This window comes from Dama dama, chromosome 18, assembly GCF_033118175.1.
Source record: "Dama dama isolate Ldn47 chromosome 18, ASM3311817v1, whole genome shotgun sequence".
Taxonomy (NCBI): domain Eukaryota; kingdom Metazoa; phylum Chordata; class Mammalia; order Artiodactyla; family Cervidae; genus Dama; species Dama dama.
This window is the reverse complement of record NC_083698.1, coordinates 69,085,523-69,110,485: the sequence shown is the minus strand read 5'-3', so window position 1 is coordinate 69,110,485 and position 24,963 is coordinate 69,085,523. Positions and strand designations below refer to the sequence as shown.

The 24,963-nt window shown below is 38.9% G+C and overlaps 1 protein-coding gene across 1 annotated transcript in view; it reads left to right on the top strand.

Annotated features, from left to right (window-relative positions):
* Positions 1–1,418: 1,418 nt before the first annotated feature.
* Positions 1,419–24,963, top strand: part of STEAP4 (STEAP4 metalloreductase) — a 31,962-nt gene continuing 8,417 nt past the window's right edge. Inside the window, exon 1 of the mRNA XM_061165540.1 lies at positions 1,419–1,511. The gene's annotated coding sequence lies outside the window, so the exon portion shown is untranslated. The remainder of the gene's footprint in view (positions 1,512–24,963) is intronic.

Here is a 24,963-nt window from a genome sequence, read left to right as displayed (position 1 = left end):
AATTGGGTTTTTGTGCCCACAAGGCTTAAACCCAGATGCTAGACCAGGAGCAAGTCACAGCAACTGTGTTGATCAACTGTGAGGCTTCTTAGAGACACAGAAGGAAGCCTTCCTTCCTTGCTACACCCTTCTCTCACCCTGTGAGTCTTCAGACTGGGAAAATCAGATGCTGTAAAAGCAATGAATACTTTTTTACGTTCTTCCATCCCCGAAGAATTCTACCTGATGAGTCTTCTGCAAAATATAACTGGCGGTAGATTTACTAATGAGTGCAATAAATGTTGAGTGCCTGTTATATGCCAACTACCTGTGCTAGGTGTGGTGGAGAATTCCAGGCTGAAAAGAACAGAGTGTCAACCCTTGAAGCTTGCAGACCAGGAAAGGAGATATGCAATAATTTTCTTAAGAGGCAAATTATCCTAACTTCTGTAGTAGAAGAATAAATTACACTGTATGGAGAAAGAAAAGCTTAATTAGAACAAGTGGCTCAAAGAAGACCTCTTGGAAGACATGGTGTCTGACCTGACTCCATGAGGTGCTCTGGGGAGAGTCGCAGCCCAGGCAGAAAGGGATTTGACTCAAAAGTGCTGGGAAAAGCTCCCCCCCCCCCACCCCCCGGCCCCATGTGGCTGAACATCTTACCCTGGGCAAGCACATCATTAAGACCAGGTGACTGGGTGAGAGACAGACTGAGAAGGCTCTGGGCTCTAGACTACCAGGTTTTGGAGTGCAGTTGTGCTTTGCGCCATAGATGATCATGGTTAGTTAAATTTTAAGCCATCACAGGTGTGACTCTTGAGCTCTTTCTAAGTAGAGACCTATCAGTCCAATATATATAATTGCACCATTATTATCCAATATTATATAAGTATAGACACACATTGGCATCCTCTTTACCATCCCTCTCTCTCACTTGGTTTGTTTCCTTTGAACCATTTAATGTACCTAAATTAAGACCTCCAAATTCAAGATCATCCAATCTATGGCCCCCCCTCTCCAAACCCAAGGTTTCCCGGTAGAGGAGAAAGATGTCACCTCTGAGTTAAGACACTATGGCACAGGGGGAAATGCCTAGAAACCAAAACCAGGTGGTATCTTCTCAGCTTTTCAAAGTAGCCTCTCTGGTTCCTTCAGAAAAGGGGTCCTCCTCAGCCTCTCCAAGCCTCAGTCTGCCTGGGATGCACAAGATCCCAAAGGGTCTGGGGAAAATCCTTTAAAAACTCCACTGGCCCGAGATCAATGTCAACATCTGCAGCAGTGGCAGCACCGGAATTTCTGGTCCTCCCAGCTGTCTGGGATTCCCAGCTTGAACTCTTCCTGGAAGCGCTTTCTTCACCGCTTCTCTTGCGCAATCTAGCGAGCCCTCCCTCCGCTCTGGGGCTTCTTAAACCGAGTGTGGCTAGGCGCCGGAGCTTAGAGCACCGAGCCGCGTCCCCGCCCAGCCTGGCCCTCGTTGCGCCCTGCCGCAGCGGCGCTGGACCACAGCAGCTTCGGAAGCACCTCTCCCGCAGGTGGGTCATGTTGCTGCCGGCCTGCGCCTGAAACCTTTCGCCACAGGGCTCCCCTCCCTTATCAGCTTCTGCCCACCTCGAATCCCTGCTGCCAGGACTCCGCTCCGCAAACCTGCTCACCTTTGGAAGAAGGTGCAAGACCACCCAAGGGTGTGGCGGGATGAGTTAAGTAATTCAGCAAGCGGCTTGCTTCCAGGAGTTTTCTCTCTTGCTTTCTCGGGGTGCAGAGGAGCCCTAAGAAGGAAGACTTAGGGCTTTGGACTACTCTCTGTATCTTACTTCTAGATAAAGGCAGTCTCAGATCTGAGTACACTTCTTGGCCAAGAGCTGAAAATGCGTCCTGAGATTTGCAACTGCTTCCATCCTTGATCTTTAGCAATTGTTTTCCCAGAGAAATGCGGCTTTGGAATGTAACCCATGCGAAGAGTAAATAAAACCTTTGGTTCCCTGTTTGTCCAGAGGCAGTTGGGAGGTGCTTTTCCCCTCTGGATAGTAATTTTAAAACTTTCTTTAGAAGATGACTGGTCTAAAGGAAAGTCAACTGGATGGAGAATAGGGCAGGGGTGGGACTGGAGAATTCTATCCTCAGTTCTAATTAGAAGTTCAATACCTCAGCCTCAGTTTCCACACAGTAAAATAAAAGACTACTGGAGCAGAGTAGCCACAAAATCCACCTCTAACAAGGTAAAAACCCATGACTAAAGATGCTTGCAGGTTTGAAATACATTGAAAACTTCATCAATGATATACGTACAACTAAGAAATTTATTTCTTCATAATAATGCAGGTTTCACTTTTTTAGGGAAAATACCCAGTTGTGGAGAGACAGTCTTTTTCTACTGAATATTTTGGACTTGCACCACTTTTATCATTCAGAGAATACTCTCAGTTTTCCAAACCAATTCTTCAGCCTTGCTGTGTGAGAATGTCCTATTCCGTATAAATGACAGTCATATAAATGTCACTCACATGAAAGAACATTTTTTTTCTGATACAGTAGGTGTAATTTTATAAAATGGCACATTTATTTGAAGCAGTAACTTTTTTGAGATATGGCCTTTTGCAAGGCCCCGAGTTTTTCAGAATGCTATGATTTAGCACGGTATGAAATTCTACCTGCCTGTATTCCACCTGCATGGCAAACACTGCCACCCCAGAAAACAGGATGAAGCACTCCTTATTTATCAGGCTTGGAGGTTGTAAAGTAAATGGAACATGTGTATGGAGAAATTGGGTCATGGCACTCTCTCCATCCGGCAACATTTATGGTGTTGCTGAAGTTCATGTGGCAACCTGAGGTTCAGAAACCAGCCTGTTCAAGGCCTGACCCCTAACTTGAGAATGATTTCCAGATGCCTGCCTTGCTTAAGCTTGCTAACTGGTATTAGAAGTAACCAAATAAATTTTTATAAACCTGTGCTTAAATTGAAAACCCTGAGCCTTGTTCTGAACAGTTTTAAGAAAAATAGATTCATTTATCATAGAATTTCAAAATTGAAGAATGCTTGAGCAGTCACTCCACATTTCCTCAAGGACCACCCCACATCATGCTACCATTATTCATGACATTATTAAAAGGGTATAAATTCTCTTTTTAAAGTTTCCTGAGTAGCTGATTCTGAAGTCGCCCTCAGAAACGCATCCAGTGTATCATGATCCTCACCACCCAGTTCTCTTTGGAAGTCATGTGGATCTTTGTCAACTGCTATTTCAAAATTATTTCCTTTTAAAATCTTAACAAAGTTAATAAGCTGCTAGCAGAAGAAAAAAAAATCACTTTTCAAACTTGAAGACTTGCTAGGGCACTTTGTAGGTTTCCTCTGGATTATCCTCTGAACAACTGAAAAACTTTTTTAAAAGTGTTAGTCACTCAGTAATGTCCAACTCTTTGTTACCCTGTGGACTAGCAGGGTGGCCTGTCTGGCTCCTCTGGCCATGGAATTCTCCAGGCAAGAATAGTGGAGCGGGTAACCATTCCCTTCTCCAGAGGATCTTCCCCACCCAGGGATCGAACCTAGGTCTCCTGCATAGAAGGCAGATTCTTTACCATCTAAGCGACCAGGGAAAAAGTGAAAGTTTTTGTCTGACTCTTCGCTACCCCATGGACTATAGCCTGTCAGGCTCATCTGCCCATGAAAGTCTCCCTGCAAGAGTACTGGTGTGGGCTGCCATTTCCTTCTCCAGGGGATCTTCCTGACCCAGGGATTGAACCCGGTCTCCTGCATTGCATGCAGAGTCTTTACTGTCTGAGCCACCAGGGAAAGAGGTCAATTATTAAGTGTCTGCAACTACATCTACCTATAAGTCCTACTCTAAGGGTCTAGGACATGCCGTGGATAGTGAAGTTTTCTGTGTGGGATTTTTTTTTTTTTTTTGAAGTTACAATTAGGCCAGAAGTAATAAACTTGACAAGGCCCCTGAAGTCACCTGTTTGACTGCTTTTGTACATCCATCTGTGCTTTGTACATCCAAAGAGAATAGGTCATTAGTTAACTATGAGGACAGTTAACTATGAAGAGTTCCACATTACGTGTCCCACCTACCATGATATTTCAAATGACTTTGGGTCACTTCCAAAATGATTTTAATTAACACTTTTTATTTTTTGAGAAAAATCACGCCTGCAAGGACTAAAGCTAATAACTAAAGAATAACTAATGCTGAAAACAATGCATGATAAGAAAACATATTTGGCCAACATACTTCAGCAATTTGTTCTTACCAAATTATTATGGAAAAAGGATCAAAGAGTGTTTGCACTGTTTGAAGATCATCTTTCAGAAATACATCACTGCAAAAAAATACACAATGTTCTACTCAAAGAAGCATTTCCACCCTGATTAACTAGGCAGGACATGACATCCTAATCTGAATGCATCTCCACAATGTTCTAGAAGAGTGTTGTCTGCCATGTGTAAAGAAGCCTTACCATACTGAATTTTGATGGCTGCATATTTTTGAAAAGTTATTTTGAGAGAAGTATGTTACTTTTAAATGTAGATTATATGATCAGTCTTCATGTCAGGATGAAGTTCACTTTTCATCTTATAAGGAAGGCAAATGTATGCAAAGGATAATTTTGAAAAGTCAGGAACCATAATTCTGAATACAAAAAACTCTAAGAGGTAACTTAATATAACTATATGGCATACCTCTTGGGGAGGGGGCTATCAGAACACATACTAGACCATCGCTTTTGCGCTAGCTCCAAATAAATTGAGGGAAAATAATGGTATCAAGCACAGAGCCAAGTGCTCCAATCAGATTTTCACTGGTGATGGCTCCATAACTGAGAAGAATCAGAATAGGAGAATGTGGCTAATAGTCCACACTGATTATACATCTTTCATCTATACATCTCAGTTTACAAGGCGTGGAAATAGCTTTGAGCCCAAATAAAGCAGTGGCTGAAACAGTTATGCACAGACTTTGGTAAACTTTCTTGTTCTGCTTCCCAGGCAGATGAGCACCCTTCTCTGTACATTCAATGTCTTCACATGTTGTTTCACAGCAGTTTGATTATGTGTCTATATCCTCCCCAAAACAGGAGCCCCATGAGGACAAGAACAGTCTAGTTATCACTTTACCCCTCTTATGTAGCACAGTGCCTTGCACAGAGAGGTTGTTCAATAAATCTGTCAAAAACATGCAGTGTTTTATGTATCAAGACATTGTTTTAGTGTATCAAGATATTGCTGATACACTAATTTTTATTTTTGAAAGATGCTAATAATTATGGACATAGGAGGTTATATGCACGGATACCTCCTGTGCTGTACTAATTAAGAGGGTGAAAGTGTCAGATTTCAACTTCCTGCCCTTTGGGAAGAAGCATGAGATTGCTTTATACTCTACAGTACATATAAAGTAAGTAGTGGAAATTATTCTGCTTTTTAAAAAGAATAAATAAATTGTAGGAACCTTGGTATTTCTTCTAATTAACCTTAATTTAATAACCCTATTATGTTGCTAGTCTGGGTAAGATTCATAAGAACTTTGTAACTATAATACTTTGGAGTTTAATTCATGTTAAAGAGTGACATAATGCAATTAAGGCATTTAACTGAGGTCATGAAAGTTGGAATATTGAATTTTTAAAGGTTTTAATTAGTTTAACTTAAATAAAACACTTGAGCCTTTCTTTTAATACCTGAAGGCATGGCATAAGAAATGAAGCTTACTGATTAGCTAAAAAGAACAAAGTTACATCAAATCATTCTTATTGTAGAAATGGCTATTTCTTTTCCAATACCCAAGTATTGCTATTAAAGTGATTTCTTCATTGTATTCAACTGCCCTGACATAATCAGTAAGGGATATGGGAGGCACTTGAGGAGAAAGCAATCAGTAAGTTGGTAAATGATACATTGCAGCTAGTAATGGTTATCCCAAACTAAGATCCTAAACTCCTTTTTTTTTTTTAAATGCATGTCTGAAAAATTCAAAAATATGTATTTGAGAATGATGATACACAAAAAGGTCCCTTTATCTATCTTCCTAAGGGAGCCAAGAGTCGAGCAGTATCAGACTTATAGCCCAAATTGTGTTAACTCCATGTGTGGGGTTGAAAGGGCCTGGGACCTTTGCTTGGGTAGAGGGACCCACATGGATTCTGTTTTCATTAAGAACCTATGAGCCTGAGCCTCCCTAGAAGAGGGGGAGAGGCTCTAAGGAAAGATTTTAAGGCTTAAAGTCCAGAGTCAGGATTGAGAAAGTGTATCATCCTGTCAGTCCAACCATTTCCCCATTTCCATGGTCCCAAGCAGAGTCTTGAAGAGAAGATAAGAGACGGAGAAAGAGCCAGTGTGTGCTGGTAAATGGCTCTCTAGGGAAAAAAGATATCCTAAATAGGAGCACTTGCTGATTTCTACGGCGTGAAATCTCCAAAGTTGGCTGATTTCAAATTTTTAGCTGGCAAGCCAGCTCCAGCCACACCACACCACAAAAAAGAGCCGTGATTAAAAATCTAGGAATTAAAAGGGCGGAGCTGTTTCACTAAAATATATTTATCAACCAGCAGCACTCTCAGGCTTGTATATCAGAGTATAACATGAGAAGGGGGAAGGAGTTTCAAGAGCACTTTCTCTCCTGGGGTAAGAAATGGAGCAGCTGCAAGGCCAGATCATTCTATACAGCTCAAGCTCATGGGGTCTTGGCAAATATTAGAGGGACTCTGGCCATTGAGAATCCTTGCCTGCAAAGCCAAATTAGAACTGAAAGAAAATGGTACCCAAAAGAAGTTGAAGGAGACTATATAAAGGACATATAAAGCACCCTCAGGAGATTTCTTAACATTGTAAAGAGATGCTTTGAAGCAGATTGGACTTATACCGTTAGCAGAGTTAAAGGGAGAGGGGGAAACAGGATCAGATCCACAGGTTGGCAGTAATCAATATTCAGATAATTCCCAGTGGCATCAAGGTGAGGATAAATGACTATTTATAGGAAATTTATTTAAACAAAGTTAATTCTGAAGTGATCAAATAAATTCCTAAATGTTTCTGACTACAGCAATCCTAGAAAAGCAAAATCCACTAATTGGCACTAAATGTTAAGTAGGTTTTTGCAATCACCAAATTAACCAATAAGCAAATGCTCAGGTATTAATAGAATGCACAAGTCAAATGCCACCAAGTCAGTGAGATAGAGTTGTTTTCCTGATGGTGAATTGAGGTGAACGACAGATCTATAAGAAGTTGTTCAGAATCTAGTATGTAAACAGAGGTCAAGGAAAATTAACTTAGACACAACTGAACCTCTGACCTTTCTGTCATGAGCCCCAGCTTTAATCAAATGAACTAACCAGCCTAGACAGGGTCTAATGAACCTACATGATAAAATTCTTAGTCAGGGAATCATAAAACAATCTTCATTTATCTTGACAGATGCAACTGAGATCTAAAGGTGAAAACACACATTAGAAAGATCTTTAATTGGATCAGAATTTCACCAAAGAACTAATATTAAAAATAAAGTTTCATCTAAAGTATAATTCAAATAGGTAATACAGAGCTGTGTCACATTGCTTTCCTGATAATTCGTTGGATGGTAGTGAAATGTGACTGACAGAATCATTTTAGCTGCAGCATGTCATAGCTAGTTTTACTTACTAGCAATTCACGTGGATATTTATTCCCATAGAACATCAACATAAAAGTTTTATATTTAGTTATGTTCTTGTTACTTGATCAAGTTGTACAACTTAATTAGTTTCCTTTTGTGTCATTCTATTAGATAGCATAAAAACTAATCATCAGTAAATTAGGGTGCTATGAGATATGTAACATTTTCTCCCAAAACAACTGAAATAATTAGTTTTTTAGCAACCAACCTGCAGTGGTTTCTTTATTTAGACCAAGGGCTTTAGATGACAGATTTATGTTAGTCTATAGCTATTACTAACAGAGCTACTTCTAACTACAAGGCTAAAACAAGAAATGTACTATTATATTTTCAAATAACATATATAGATTGAAGATTGAACTGTCAAAAATTAGAAGACCTCATTGATTATGGGCACATTGCATTTTTTTTATAAATGACAATCAGTGGTCTTTTTAAATCAAGGTCTTCTGATTTTGCTACAATAATATATAACTGTCGGTAAAAGAATATGTACTTAAATGTGAGCATGCTTGCTCTCCCTAAAGACCCTTGATCTCACTAAATACAGAAATAGCTCAGTGAATAAATAGGACGGGTTCATGTATTACTGTAAGGTTTTTCTTAAAAAAATTTTTTGACCATTTTTGCTTTCCAGTTATCCTTGAGATATATTAAAACAAATGCTCTGAATCACAGGAAGGCTGGACTAGTTGCAGAACTCCCTCCTGCCCCTATGCCTGGTGATGAAAGGAAATATTTGATTGATGGGCATCAGCTCATTACAAATATGTTGTCAAGCCATGTAGGGCTTTCAGAGTGAAATTCAGAAAAACAGAAGGAAGGACTAAGAAGAATCCCTGTTTACAGGCATGAAATTAAAATGAAAAATCCTGCCACAGCGTATGGAGTTTTAAAGTGTTATTTGTATTCTGACTGCCTGGGAGGTGCCTTGCCAGATCGCTGAACTTGCAAACAGCAGCCCTGAAGGAGGGGAGATGGGTGTCTGGAGAGGACAATGTAGGAGGAATTCAAAACCTTGTGAAAACTCAGTTCAGAATTCAAAGCTGAATTCTCAAAGAGAGACAGGGACAGAATGTCTTTAATACTGGTTTCATCCAAATGTAACCAGGATGTTGTATGGCACCAAAGGAGAAATGCTATGGAGGAATAACTGTGGTAGATTCATGGCTGGATTTGATCAAATTATAACTTGTGGCTCATGAAAGACAACTCATTAAAGTTTCCTTAAGGGAGTTACAGAGCAAAGTCTACCAAGTGTTGTGTCTGGCACCCCTTGATCCTCTTCCTTGGGGTGCCTGAACACTCTTCAGTTACCATAAAAATAGGAATTCTAGGTTATCAATTATACCCAGCCAATTATTACTTAGAGGAAGAAATTTTAAAGCAAGTGAAATGTTTCTGCAGCCCCTTATAAGTTCATCCATAGCTTGTTCTCCCTCTGCCTTTTCCCTCCCCACCATCTCTCTCCAGTGGTTCTCAGCTCTGGATGCTCTTGAGAACTCATTTGTTTGGCTTGTTTTTTTACAAAAAAAATACAGATTCCTGGGCCCAATCTCAGAACAATTGATTCGGAATCTCAGGAGGTGGTACCTGAGCATTTAATAGCATTGATTTTTTAAGTATTAAGTATTTAAAACATGCAAATTTTGTAATTCTGTCCCAACATTTCCAAACAAGACATTTAAATAGCAAATAAGCAAATGAAGAAGTCTATACAGTGGACTGAATACTAAAAAAGAACAAACTATTTGCACAAACTATTTACACATGCACCAACTCAGATTGATCTTAAGGGCATTATGCCAAGTGGGAAAAAAAAAAAGCCAATTTGAAAATGTTTCCTTTTGTGTGGTTTCGCTTACATAAAATCCTCAAAATGATAAAACTACAGAGTAAAGATTAATGACTTTCAGAGGTGGGGGAGGTGGCAGAGAGGGGATCAAGTATGACTGTAATGGGGGTAGTAATGGAATAGCTCTGCATCTCGCTTGCAATAGTGGCCACATGAAACTATACACGAGATAAAACATCACAGAGCAACACAGCCAGTGTACTGGTATCAGCTTCCCAGTTTTGATATTGTCCTCTAGCTATGTAAAAAGCAAGTGTTGGAGGAAATGGTAAAGGATGCACAAGAACCTCTTGTACTATCTTTAAACTTCCTGCGAATCTATCATTGCTCCCAATAAAAAGGTTTCTTTACTAATATCATTGATTTATTAAACATAATCATGTAAAATATGAAATTTTTGTATCCTCTTTGGACATTTCCAAATTCTTAATACTCTAGAATCCTCCAAAACTGACTCTACATGACCGACGTCAGTGCCCCCTCATGACACACCCATCGGTGCGTGCACACACACACACACACACACACATGCACATTCATGCTTCTTAGTGGTGGCTTCTCCCATGGCCCTTACAGTTGTCTCTGCCACCTTTGCATCTGCATCATTGGTTGCCAATCTCTGATGTATATAAACACTTTGTGGGTTTGCTTTACCTGTCTTGGCCTCCCTCTCTGGGAAATGCTTCCAGAGGAGGCAAAGTGAAGTCGCTCAGTTGTGTCCAACTCTTCACAGCCCCATGGACTGTAGCCTGCCAGGCTTCTCCATCCATGGGATTTGCCAGGCAAGAATACTGGAGTGGGTTGCCATTTCCTTCTCCATGGGATCTTCCCGACCAAAGGATTGAACCTGGGTCTCGCACACTGCAGGCAGACTCTTTACCATCTGAGCCACCAGGGAAGCCAAAACCTGGAGATTTTCCAAACCAGGGGATAGTCTTGTTTTCCTTCCTGTTATGTAACTGAGGTCTGCAAAGAGCTGAAGGAAGGAGACCACTTTGCCATAATTTAGCCATAACTAAGTAGACTCCAAGAGTTGGTGATGGACAGGGAGGCCTGGTGTGATGCGATTCATGGAGTTGCAAAGAGTCAGACATGACTGAGCGACTGAACCGAACTGAACTGAACTGAAGTTACCCCAACTTTCCCTTAATAACTCTGCTTCCTGTTTACCACCTTCCTTATTTTCTTTATTCTCTCCATCCTACATCTGTGAATAAAAGAGTACTAGGAAAGTTTTTTTTTGTTTTTGTTTTTTTCCCCAAGTCTTTAAACAAGGAGCCTTACTACCTCCATAAATCCATGTTTATAAGTGGGAGTTATTTTGAGTTACAAATAGTCTGAAATGGGTATAACTTCCTTCTTTACCTAGTACTTCCTGTAAAACACACCCTTAACAAGATCTCCCTTGTGGTTTAGAGTATGCGTACATCTCATTTTCATGAACTCCTATCGTTACGTTATTTTTTTCAAGAATGTGGAATCTAATTCTTCCAGAAAATTAACATTTTATTTTTAACATCTATTTCATCATCCTAGTTATGGTAACCTTAGGTCTGATCATTTTTCTTGTATCATAAAAACATAATAATAATAATCAAAATATTGTATTACCCTGGGTTGATTTGCAAGCAGAGCCTGTGACGAAGGTTTGCATGCAGATAGTTTATTACAGAAGTGATTGCAAAGAGAAGGAAAGAGGGGCGAAGGGCTTAAAACAGGGAACATGGGAAAGACAGGACAAGAGCCCATTAAGTTGGCCACTGTTACAGATGAGTGAGGGCTTCCCAGTTGATGCTCGTGGTAAGAACCCACACGCCAATGCAGGAGACATAAGAGATGCGGGTTTGATCCGTGGGTCAGGAAGATTCCCTGGAGGAGGAAATGGCAACCCACTCTATCCAGTATTCTTGCCTGGAGAATTCCCATGGACAGAGGAGCCAGGCAGGCTATAGCCCATGGGGTTGCAAAGAGTCAGACATGACTGAGGCGACTTGGCACACACAGATGAGTGGTGCTCTATTGCTCTGGGACTTCCAGAATTGCTCTGGGACTTCCCAAGAAGCCTTATGAAATGTGTCAGAACTGTGTTCCAGACAATGAAAAGGGAAGCCCTTATCCATGGCTTCCACTGCCCTCTGATGGCACCATGGGTTGTACATGTCTGAGTGCCAAACAGGTACGGGTTTCAGAGAAGCCCAGAACAAAGATCAAGAGATAAAAGGTTTAAAGCCCAAAAGTGAGCTTCTGTTAGGCAGTGGAAACAGAGCGGAGCTCAGTTATTGCTCAGTTATTTCAGTGACTAGAAATAGAACCAGCAGGATTTGAAGTGCAACTCAAGGTGTATGCAACACAATTATCAAACTTACAACTTCTATAACTTAATACAGAGTGACTAACTGCCCAGTGGAATAACTGTATTTCTTTCTATTAACTCCATCAGTGATATTTTAATATCTCCTTATTGTTTCTGTATCTTCAATTTGCCCAGGGATGTCTCTGAAGATTTAAGAGTGAAAATAAATTTTAATGGTTGGGGTAACAGCCCAAGTGTATTATATTGGATTTCCAGCTGCATTTTAAGAGGGAAATATTAAAATGTGAAAGAATTACAAATGGGGGAAATTCACACTTGAGCTGTTTTTACATCTATGTTTTGATAAATTCTTATGTGCTGAAGCCATTTCATACATGGTTTTACTTATAAGAAATAAGCGGGGACAGGGCTTCCCAGGTGGCTCAGTGGTAAAGAATCTGCCTGCAATGTAGGAGGTGCAGTTTCGATCCCTGGGTCAGGAAGATCCCCTGGAGAAGGAAATAGCAACCCACTCCAGTATTCATGCCTGGGAAATCCTATAGACAAAAGAGCCTGGTGGGCTACAGTCCATGGGGTCATAAAAGAGTTAGACACAACCTCGAGAGTAAATAACAAGGGGGGAAAACAGAAGTTTCTTAAAAATTACTGAATGTTATTTCAAATAAATTTGATGTGTTTTCAATAATCACATTTATAGAAGCATAATGAACCCTTAATTTATAGAATTTACATAAATACTATATTAATTAGATCATTAATAGATTGACTAATTAGATTGCAACCAGTCCATCCTAAAGGAAATCAGTCCTGGGTGTTCATTGGAAGGACTGATGTTGAAGCTGAAACTCCAATACTTTGGTCACCTGATGCGAAGAGCTGACTCATTTGAAAAGACCCTGATGCTAGGAAAGATTGAGAGCAGAAGGAGAAGGGGACGACAGAGGATGAGATGGTTGGATGGCATCACCAACACAATGGACATGGGTTTGGGTGGACTCCAGGAGTTGGTGATGGACAGGGAGGCCTGGTGTGCTGCAGTTCATGGGGTCACAAAGAGTCAGACACGACTGAGTGACTGAATGGAAATGAATTAGATTAAATTATAGCATATTAAATATTATCTTAAGAATGGCCAGCTTATTGAGTACTTATCATGTCTCAAGAATTGTTCTAGGATACATTAATTCATCTGGCCCTTACAATGTCTCTAAAGTAGGTACCATAGAGCTCTCATTTCAAAGATAACCTAACTAAAACACAAAGAGCTTGAGTAATTTGCCCAAGGTCACACACTAATAAGTAAAGAACAAAATACTAGTGTAGTGTAATTAATATCTTCAGTGCTTTTTAAGTTTATGAAAGTTTAGAATAGATGCATGTGGGGGCCACATGATCAAAATAAAGTCTGGACTCTCTCTCCAATGATTAAGATGATCCAAACGAGAATATGTCAATAAAGACATCATCCATCTCACTGCAGGACACCAGCAACTTTGTCAAATCTGTATTTTGCTTGCAAATGTTCATTCCAATATAGAAGAGAGAAAAATAATATACTAGGACAAATAATGAAAAAAAAGTGATAGAACAGACAGGCACACTGGCATTCTTTCAATTTACTTACAAACCAGTTTCACAAAGTAAAAAATTAAGGCATCAACTGCTTAAAAAATTAAGCAGTTTGAGGTTTGAGTTATAACAACTAATTGTTAACTGATTAGAAATATAATGTAAATTGCTACACTAGTTTGCATTTGAAGATGCTAAGAGTTTTTCAAAGGCATAGCTGTGTTTCCATATGATAGGCTCTCATCATCTCCAGGTGCTTTCTTGTATAAAGTCACACCCTTCTCTGATACAGTTCAGGATATCAGTCATCGGCTAGTTTATAAAATAATTCAGTTGTTGTGGTTAAATCAATTATTCAAAGAGTTTCTGTGGAAGTTTAGAAAAGTCTTGTATGTCTTGTCCCTTTTCTCTATAACTTCTGACTCCTTATAAAAGTCTGAATGATCTGCCTGTGTTATAGATATTAATACACACCTTCAGATAAGCTCATGTAAGAATTCCTTTTTTCTAATTTGAAAAGATACATGCGTTCCCATAGAAGCACTATTTACAATAGACAATACAAGGGAAAAACCTAAACATCCATCAAGAGATGAATGGATAAAGAAGACATTGTATACATAAACACTGGAATTATTAGCCAGTCATAAAAAAAGAATAACATAATTTAATTTGGATGCACTGAAATAAAGAAACAATGAAAAAAAAGAATGAAGTAATGAAACACAGATGGACCAGCATGCTAAGTCGCTTCAGAGGGGTCCAACTCTTTTCTACCCTATGGACGATAGCTGGCCAGGCTCCCCTGACCATGGGATTCTCTAAGCAAGAATACTGAAGTGGGCTGCCATGCCCTCCTCCAAGGGATCATCCTGACCAGGGATCAAACTCACATCTCTTATATCTCTTGCATTGTCAGGCAAGTTCTTTGCCACTAGCACCACCTGGGAAGACCCCAAAGTAATTTGGACAAAGACAAACATCATATGGTATCACTTAAATGTGGAATCTTTTAAAAATGATACTAATAAATTTATTTACAAAAAAGAAATAGACTCACAGGTGTAGAAAACAAAATGGATGGTTATCAAAGCAGAGGGGTAGTAGGTAGGGGAGATAAATTAGGAGTTTGGGATTAACATATAAACAATAATATATATATTATTGTTTATATATATATATAGTAGATGAACAAGGACTGATTGTATAGCACAGGGAACTATATTCAACATCTCGTAAAAAACTATAATGGAAAAGAATATGAAAAAGAATACACACACACACATATATTTGCTATACCCTGAAACTAACACAATATTGTGAATTAACTACGCTTGGATAAAAACAAACAAAAACAAAAAAATTCAGGTATTTTCCATAGACTAAAATGAAAAGGGCAAATTTCTGAACTTCTTTTAAAAAGGTGAAAGCTTAATATGCTCTGCAATCTGCATGAAATTCACTATGTCGGAAGTGAATAGTGATTAGGTCTGGTTTGAAATTCCACATCAAATTCGTGGAGTTTTACTTTAAATCCACTTGGGTGAAAGAAGTAATGTCCTTAATACCTCTCGCCCACCAACCTCTCTCTCTCTTTACTCCTCCCTTCCTCCCAGTGTTCAGCCTATTCTCATTCAGCTTCCTCTTCATCATGTACCTCTCACTGTGCCTGACATATAGGGAATAACTGCAGCTTAGAACTCCAACGATCCACCCCTCCACTATCATCCCACAAATATTTATCAACAAGTGCCTGGTCCATCACAGTCAGTGCTCTTTTTAGCACTGAGGAGGCATCACTGAACACAAGAGACTACCACCCACCGCCCCCCCAAAAAAGATTAACTAAAACCTTACACTATACACTAAATATTGGGAAGAGAAATTTTTTGAGAAAATTCAGAATCAAAATAAGAAATAATATTCTTTGAAAATGGAGAGAGTATCCTAGATGATTTTATTAGATCATAAAAACTTCAAGAAATTTTATTTGATTTATTATTTAAATTTCAAAATCTTAAAAAGCAACACAGTCAGATGGTTTATAACTATATCAGTTCAGTTTTGCCCTGCATTTCTTTTACATTGGGTAATATTAAGAAATCTTTTTTTTTCCTTTATTTTTATTAGTTGGAGGCTAATTACTTTACAAATTGTAGTGGTTTTGCCATACATTGACATGAATCAGCCATGGATTTACATGTGTTTCCCATCCCGATCCCCCCTCCCACCTCCCTCCCCATCCCATCCCTCTGGGTCATCCCAGTGCACCAGCCCTGAGCACTTGTCTCATGCATCCAACCTGGACGGGCGATCTGTTTCACACTTGATAAAATACATGTTTCAATGCTATTCTCACCTTCTCCCATAGAGTCCAAAAGTCTGTTCTATACATCTGTGTCTCTTTTTCTATCTTGCATATAGGATTATCATTACCACCTTTCTAAATTCCATATATATGCATTAGTATACTGTATTGGTGTTTATCTTTCTGGCTTACTTCACTCTGTATAACAGGTTCCAGTTTCATCCATCTCATTAGAACTGATTCAAATGTATTCTTTTTAATGGCTGAATAATATTCCATTCTGTATATGTACCACAGCTTTCTTATCCATTCATCTGCTGATGGGCATCTAGGTTGCTTTTATGTCCTGGCTATTATAAACGGTGCTGCGATGAACATTGAGGTACACGTGTCTCTTTCCATTCTGGTTTCCTTGGTGTGTATGCCCAGGAGTGGGATTGCTGGGTCATATGGCAATTCTATTTCCAGTTTTTTAAGGAATCTCCACACTGTTCTCCATAGTGGCTGTACAAGTTTGCATTCCCACCAACAGTGTAAGAGGGTTCCCTTTTCTCCACACCCTCTCCAGAATTTATTGCTTGTAGACTTTTGGATAGTAGTCATTCTGACTGGCATGTAATGTTACCTCATTGTAGTTTTGATTTGCATTTCTCTGATAATGAGTGATGTTGAGCATCTTTTCATGTGTTTGTTAGCCATCTGTATATCTTCTTTGGAGAAATGTCTGTTTAGATCTTTGGTCCATTTTTTGATTGGGTCATTTATTTTTCTGGAATTGAGCTGCAGGAGTTGCTTGTGTATTTTTGAGATTAATCCTTTGTCTGTTGCTTCATTTGTTATTATTTTCTCCCATTCTGAAGGCTCTCTTTTCACCTTGCTTGTAGTTTCCTTTGTTGTGCAGAAGCTTTTAAGTTTAATTAGGTCCCATTTGTTTATTTTTGCTTTTATTTCCAATATTCTGGGAGGTGGGTCATAGAGGACCTTGCTGTGATTTATGTCGGAGAGTGTTTTGCCTATGTTCTCCTCTAGGAGTTTTATAGTTTATGGTCTTACATTTATATCTTTAAGCCATTTTGAGTTTATTTTTGTGTATGGTGTTAGAAGGTGTTCTAGTTTTATTCTTTTACTAGTGGTTGACCAGTTTCCCCAGCATCACTTGCTAAAGAGGTTGTCTTTTTTCCATTGTATATTCTTGCCTCCTTTGTCAAAGATAAGGTGTCTGTAGGTACATGGATTTATCTCTGGGCTTTCTATTCTGTTCCATTGATCTATATTTCTGTCTTTGTGCCAGTACCATACTGTCTTGATGACTGTGGCTTTGTAGTAGAGCCTGAAGTCATGCAGGTTGATTCCTCCAGTTCCTTTCTTCTTTCTCGAGAGTGCTTTGGCTATTCGAGGTTTTTTTTTTGTTTGTTTGTTTGTTTGTTTTTGGATTTCCATAGAAATTGTGAAATTATTTTTTGTAGTTCTGTGAAAAATATCATTGGTATCTTGATAGGGATTGCATATGAATCTATAGATTACTTTGCATAGTATAGTCATTTTCACAATATTGATTCTTCCAATTCATGAACACAGTATATTTCTCCATCTATTTGTGTACTCTTTGATTTCTTTCACCAGTGTTTTATAGTTTTCTATATATAGGTCTTTTGTTTCTTTAGGTAGATATACTCCTAAGTATTCTATTCTTTTTGCTGCAATGGTGAATGGTATTGTTTCCTTAATTTCTCTTTCTGTTTTCTCATTGTTAGTGTATAGGAATGCAAGGGATTTCTGTGTGTTAATTTTATATCATGCAAATTTACTATATTCATTGATTAGCTCTAGTAATTTTCTGGTAGAGTCTTTAGGGTTTTCTATGTAGAGGATCATGTCATCTGCAAACAGTGAGAGTTTCACTTCTTCTTTTCCTATCTGGATGCCTTTTATTTCTTTTTCTGCTCTGATTGCTGTGGCCAACACTTCCATAACTATGTTGAATAGTAGTGGTGAGAGTGGGCACCCTTGTCTTGTTCCTGACTTTAGGGGAAATGCTTTCAATTTTTCACCATTGAGGATAATGTTTGCTGTGGGTTTGTCATATATAGCTTTTATTATGTTGAGGTATGTTCCTTCTATTCCTGCTTTCTGGAGAGTTTTTTTAATCATAAATGGATGTTGAATTTTGTCAAAGGCTTTTTTCTGCATCTATTGAGATAATCATATGGTGTTTATCTTTCAATTTGTTAATGTGGTATATTACATTGACTGATCTGCGGATATTAAAGAATCCTTGCATTCCTTGGGATAAAGCCCACTTGGTCATGATGTATGATCTTTTTAATATGTTGTTGGATTTTGTTTGCTAGAATTTTGTTAAGGATTTTTGCATCTATGTTCATCAATGATATTGGCCTGTAGTTTTCTTTTATGTGTGTGTGTGTGTGTGACATCTTTGTCTGGTTTTGGTATTAGGGGGATGGTGGCCTCATAGAATGAGTTTGGAAGTTGATCTTCTGCAATTTTCTGGAAGAGTTTGAGTAAAATAAGTGTTAGCTCTTCTCTAAATTTTTGGTAGAATTCAGCTGTGAAGCCATCTAGTCCTGGGCTTTTGTTTGCTGGAAGATTTCTGATTACAGTTTTGATTTCCATGCTTGTGATGGGTCTGTTAAGATTTCTTCTATTTCTTCCTGGTTCAGTTTTGGAAAGTTATACTTTTCTAAGCATTTGTCCATTTCTTCCAAGTTGTCCACTTTATTGGCATATAGCTGCCGGTAATAGTCTCTTATGACCTTTTGTATTTCTGTGTTGTCTGTTGTGATCTCTCCATTTTCATTTCTAATTTTGTTGATTTGGTTTTTCTCTCTTTGTTTCTTGATGAGTCTGGCTAATGGTTTGTCAATTTTATTTATCTTTTTGAAAAACCAGCTTTTAGCTTTGTTGATTTTTGCTACGGTCCCTTTTGTTTCTTTTGCAATTATTTCTGCCCTAATTTTTAAGATTTCTTTCCTTCTACTAACCCTGGGGTTCTTCATTTCTTCCTTCTCTAGTTGCTTTAGGTGTAGAGTTAGCTTATTTATTTGACTTTTTTTCTTGTTTCTTGAGGTAAGCCTGTATTGCTATAAGCCTTCCCCTTTTACAGTGTCCCATAGGTTTTGGGTTGTTGTGTTTTCATTTTCATTCGTTTCTATGCATATTTTGGTTTCTTTTTTGATTTCTTCTATGATTTGTGGTTATTCAGAAGCGTGTCATTTAGCCTCCATATGTTTGAATTTCTAATTTTTTTTTTCCTGTTATTGAGATCTAATCTTACTGCATTGTGTTCAGAAAAGATGACTGGAATGATTTCAATTCTTTTGAATTTACCAAGGCTAGATTTATGGCCCAGGATGTGATCTATTCTGGAGAAGGTTCCATGTGCACTTGAGAAAAAGGTGAAATTGATTGTTTTGGGGTGAAATTTCCTATAGATATCAATTAGGTCTAGCTGGTCCATTGTGTCATTTAAAGTTTGTGTTTCCTTGTGAATTTTCTGTTTAGTTTATCTATCCATAGGTGTGAGTGGGGTATTAAAGTCTCCCACTATTATTGTATTATTGTTAATTTCCCCTTTCATACTTATTAGCATTCGCCTTACATATTGTGGTGCTCCTATGTTGGGTGCATATATATTTATAATTGTTATATCTTCTTCTTGGATTGATCCTTCAATCATTATGTACTGTCCTTCTTTGTCTATTTTCACAGCCTTTATTTTAAAGTCTATTTTATCTGATATGAGTATTGCGACTCCTGCTTTCTTTTGGTCTCTGTTTGCGTGAAATATTTTTTCCAGCCCTTCACTTTCAGTCTGTATGTGTCCCTTGTTTTGAGGTGGGTCTCTTGTAGACAGCATATATCAGGGTCTTGCTTTTGTATCCATTCAGCCAGTCTTTGTCTTTTGCTTGGGGCATTCAACTCATTATTTCAGGTAATTATTGATAAGTATGGTCCCGTTGCCATTTACTTTGTTGTTTTGGGTTCGCGTTTATACAACATTTCTGTGTTTCCTATCTAGAGAAGATCCTTTAGCATTTGTTGAAGAGATGGTTTGGTGGTGCTGAATTCTCTCAGCTTTTGCTTGTCTGTAAAGCTTTTGAATTCTCCTTCATATCTGAATGAGATCCTCGCTGGATACAGTAATCTGGGTTGTAGGTTATTCTCTTTCATTACTTTAAGTATGTCCTGCCATCCTCTTCTGGCCTGAAGAGTTTCTATTGAAAGATCAGCTGTTATCCTTATGAGAATCCCCTTGTGTATTATTCATTGTTTCTCCCTTGCTGCTTTTAATATTTGTTCTTTGTGTTTGATGTCTGTTAATTTGATTAACATGTCTCCTGGGGTGTTTCCCCTTGGGTTTACCCTGTTTGGGACTCTCTGGGTTTCTTGGACTTGTGTGACTCTTTCCTTCCCCATTTTGGGGAAGTTTTCAGCTACTATCTCCTCGAGTATTTTCTCATGGCCTTTCTTTTTATCTTCTTCTTCTGGGACTCCTATGATTTGAATGTTGGGGCATTTCACATTGTCCCAGAGGTCCCTGAGGTTGTCCTTGTTTCTTTTGATTCTTTTTTCTTTTTTCCTCTCTGCTTCATTTATTTCCACCATTTTATCTTCTACCTCACTTACCCTACCTTCTGCCTCCGTTATTCTACTGTTGGTTCCCTCCAGAGTGTTTTTGATCTCATTTATTGCATTATTCATTTTTAATTGACTCTTTTTTATTTCTTCTAGGTCCTTGTAAAACACTTCTTGCATCTTCTCAATCCTTGTCTCCAGGCTATTTATCTGTAATTCCATTTTGTTTTCAAGATTTTGGATCATTTTTATTATCATTATTCTAAATTCTTGTTCAGGTAGATTCCCTATCTCCTCCTCTTTTGTTTGGCTTGGTGGGCATTTTTCGTGTTCCTTTACCTGCTGGGTATTTCGCTGCCTTTTCATCTTATTTAGATTGCTGTGTTTGGGGTGGCCTTTCTGTATGTGGTAGTCTGTGGTTCCTTTTTATGGTGGAGGTTTCTCCCAGTGGGTGGGGTTGGACGATTGGCTTGTCAAGGTTTCCTGGTTAGGGAAGCTTGCATCGGTGTTCTGGTGGGTGGAGTTGGGTTTCTTCTCTCCGGAGTGCAATGGAGTGTCCAGTAGTGAGTTTTGAGATGGATCTATGGGTTTGGTGTGGCTTTGGGCAGCCTGTATATTGACGCTCAGGGCTATGTTCCTGCGTTGCTGGAGAATTTGCGTGGTATATCTTGCTCTGGGACTTACTGGCTCTTGTGTGGTGGGTGGTTTCAGTGTAGGTATGGAGGCTTTTGGATGATCTCTGATTAATTAATGTTACCTATATTCAGGAATTCTCTGGTGTTCTCATATTTTGGGCTTAAGTCTCCTGCCTCCGGATTTCAGTCTTATTCTTTCATTAGCCTCAAGGCTTCTCCATCCTTACAGCATTGATAATAAAACTTCTAGGTTAATGGTGAAAAGATTCTCCACAGTGAGGGACACCCAGAGTGGTTCACAGAGTTACATGAAGAATGGGAGAGGGGGGTAAGAGGTAGAGGTGCGCAGGAGGAGAAAAAGGGGGACTCAAGAGGAGAGAGACAGATCTAGGCAGTACTCTGTTCCCTAAGTGTTCTCTGTGGCCCAGAACACCCACAGAGATTCACAGAATTGGATTGAGAAGAGAAGGGCGGGGAGGAAATAGAGGTGATTTGGGGGAGAAAAAGGAGAGTCAAAAGGGGGAGAGAGTAATCAAACCAGTAATCACACTCCTGAGTAACAATGGGTACTGAAGATTGGATTCTTAAATGTCCAAAATTGATATAAAATACTGAAAAACAAAGATTAAAAATCTAGAGTAGAGGTTAGACTCTTAAAAATACAATATTAAAAAAAAATTTAAGAAATATATATGAAGTTTGCTTTAAAAATAGGGTCCTTTTTTTTTGCAAGGTTATAGTGGGTTATAAAAATGAAAATTAATGAGTAATAGAGGTGTAATAGAGGATTTTTTAAAAATGAAAAAAAAATTTTTTTAATTAAAAAAAATAATAATAGTAGTGAAAATATATCTAGGAATTTCTCTGGAGCTGTTGCAGGCAGTGTGGGTTCAGTTCAATTTCAGATAGTTCCTTTTTCCAGCTTATAATTCTCAATATCTATAGGCCCCTTCCAGTGTAGTCGGTGTTAACTACAGGGATTTTAATCTGTTGCACCTGTCACTTCTAAAACGGTTCCCTTTGTTTTTTTGGCTTCTGTTTGCAGGTCTCTACAGAGTCTAATTTCCGCCCTGACACAAGTGGGCGGAGGTGGTCTCTTGTTTAGGTTCGCTTGTTCAGTCGTGCTGTGGGGAGGGAGGGGCACTGCAGACAAATGTCACTGGGTTGTGTGGGGAGCATTTGCAGTGTTCTGGCCATGCTGGGTTTGCCCCCGCTTGCAGTGTGTGCACTTCCCCCCTTTACACTGCTCAGGCTCCAGGCTGCTCTATAGGGAGCAGGCCCTGAGTTGCATGCACTTCCCAGGCCTAAGCCGCTCAGGTTCAGATATTTGGGTACTCCACAAAGGCCCAGACTCGGTTGGACCTACGTTTTGTGCCTTCCCCATCGGAGCAGCTCAAGCAATCAGGAGCTTGATGAGCACTTGCCAGGTGCAGAGTGCCTTTTCCCCTCCCCATCCCTGCCTCAGTTTCCGGGGCGGTCAGGCGCGCCTTGTGTCTCTTCTGGGGAGCTGATCTCTGGCTGCGACCCTCCCAGCGGATGTCAACCATCCAGAATCTCAGGAAGTCTTTGGTTAGAAACGGGAAATCTGTTGGCAGTTTGGTAGGGGATGCTGTCTCTGGCGCTGAGTTTGCCTCTTTCTGGCTCTGGCTGGCAGCCCGCCTCCCCCCTACCTCCGGCAGGGGATGGGCCAGTCTGCAACCGGCTAGCTCTTCTCTGTTATTGCTCAGTCTTTTGTTCTGTGAACAGGCCTGCAGTGCCTTAGTTTAGGGCTTCTCGCAGGTTAATTCTCTCTCTCTTGCTATTCCACAGTTTAAGTTGCTATCTCAGGTTAGCTCCCTCAGAATGCCCTCAGGGCATTCAGGCCAGGTCCTTACCCTAAGCAATGCCACCCACTCCTGTCTGTTCAGCCCCCACTTGCTGGTGGCGGATGCGAGCACCTGGGGTACTTTTCTGCTGGGAGTTGCTTTTAGGCATGTAATCTGTGGGTTTTATTTATTTTTCCTCCCAGTTAGGTTGCCCTCCGAGATTTGAAATCTTCCCCCAGACCTGCCAGTGAGAGGTTTTCCTGTTGTTTGGAAACTTTCTCTATTAAGTCTCCCTTCCTGGGACGGACCTCTGTCCCTAACTCTTTTGTCTCTCTTTTTATCTTTTATATTTTGTCCTACCTCCTTTCAAAGACAATGGGCTGCTTTTCTGGGTGCCTGATGTCCTCTGCTAGTGATCAGAAGTTGTTTTGTGTAGTTTGCTCTGGGCTCAAATGTTCTTTTGATGAATTTGTGGGGGAGAAAGTGGTCTTCCCGTCCTATTCCTCCACCATCTTAGCTCCCTCCCTCAAGAAATCTTTTACTATATTGAAGTCATAAAGTTTATAACCTTTCCCTTCTAAGGTTATAAAATAATTTTCCATGGCCTCTTACAGTTCTATTATAGGTTCATTTCTTTAAAAAAAAAAATACATTTCAAGTCTTAATATATTTTAAATTTACCTTGGGGAAAAGTGTGAGTATAGATTAAACTTTTTCTTCCAATTGGTTATTTAGTTGTCATAATATTAGCTACTGAATAAGCCATCTTTTCTACATTGACTTGAGATGCTCATCATTATCATATAAATTTAGGTTCATTTCTGATTATTTTTTTACTCTATTCCAACTGAATATTTGTTATTCCTGTGACAGCGGCAGGATATTTTATATTTAAAATATTTAAATATTTAATAGAACTGGTCCTCTATTTATTAGAATAGAACTAGCCCACTTTTCAGAATGTATAGATTAAACAAGAGAAAACTGACATTTTTGTGAAGCTGAGGCTACCCACCCAGAGACATGCTGTACATTTCCATTTACATGAATCTTCTGAGTCTTAGGGGAATTTTAAATTTTTCTTCATTTGGATCTGGTACATATCTTGTGCGTGCGCACGCTCAGTTGCCAAGTCATCTCTGACTCTTTCTGACCCCATGGACTCTAGCCCACCAGGCTCCTCTGTCCATGGGATTTCCCAGACAAGAACATTGGAGTGGATTGCCATTTCATTCTCCAGGGGATCTTCCTGATATATACCCTGTATCTTAAATTCATTCTTAAATACTATCTCTATTTTGTTGCAGCCAAAAATAGGGCCTTTTCTTCTATTAAATCTTCAAACTGGTTTATTTTTCTCATATGAGAAGAGTATTGATATTAATTGAATGCCCAGACAAGATATTGAATTGCTTTTATGTGTACAGCACTTTTTCAATTGACTTTTGAGTTTTCCAAGATTGCAGTTTGTCTACAAACCCTTTTGAATTTCTGTACCTCTAGTTTCTTTCTCCAGTATAATTGTGTTAGCTAGAATACAAACAATAATGTAGGATATATATATTTATCTGGTTTATGACTTTATTAGGAATATTTCTAGTAATTCTCTTTAAAGTATGAAACTAGATTTCAGGTTGAGAAAGATACTTTGTATGTTAAGGAAATATCTATTTGTTCCTTTTTAAATAAAAATAAAGAAAAACTGTCAAATTTTAATGTAGGTCCACTTAGCATACATAAATATGGTCATATTTTTCTCTTTAATCTTCTAATATGATGTATTCTATTAATAGATCTTCTCATATTGAATTTATAGAACTAATCTTTACATTTTTAGAATAATCCTATCTCATCCAAGTGCACTGTCTCTTAACAGACTACCAGATACTGTTGGTTAATTGGGGATTTTGCATCTGTAAACGTAAATAAGTTGGTCTATAATTTCCATATTAGTGCATTGTCAGATTTTGCTCTTGAGAACTTTGGGAACTGTAAGTATTCAATAATGCAGTATCATTGTGATACACGGCCACAGTTTAAGACTGCAACTGGTAAATGTCTTAGGTTTTCACTGCATTTCTTTATCCAATACAAGATTTTGTTAAATAAGACATATGAGAATATATGAGACAGTTTTTACTCCTTCCAAACTTTGTAGGGAATGTGCTTGAGATAATTCATCAGAAGATTCAAACATCACTCAATCACTGTTTCCTTGATATAATTTTCATTCGTTTTTACCAAAAC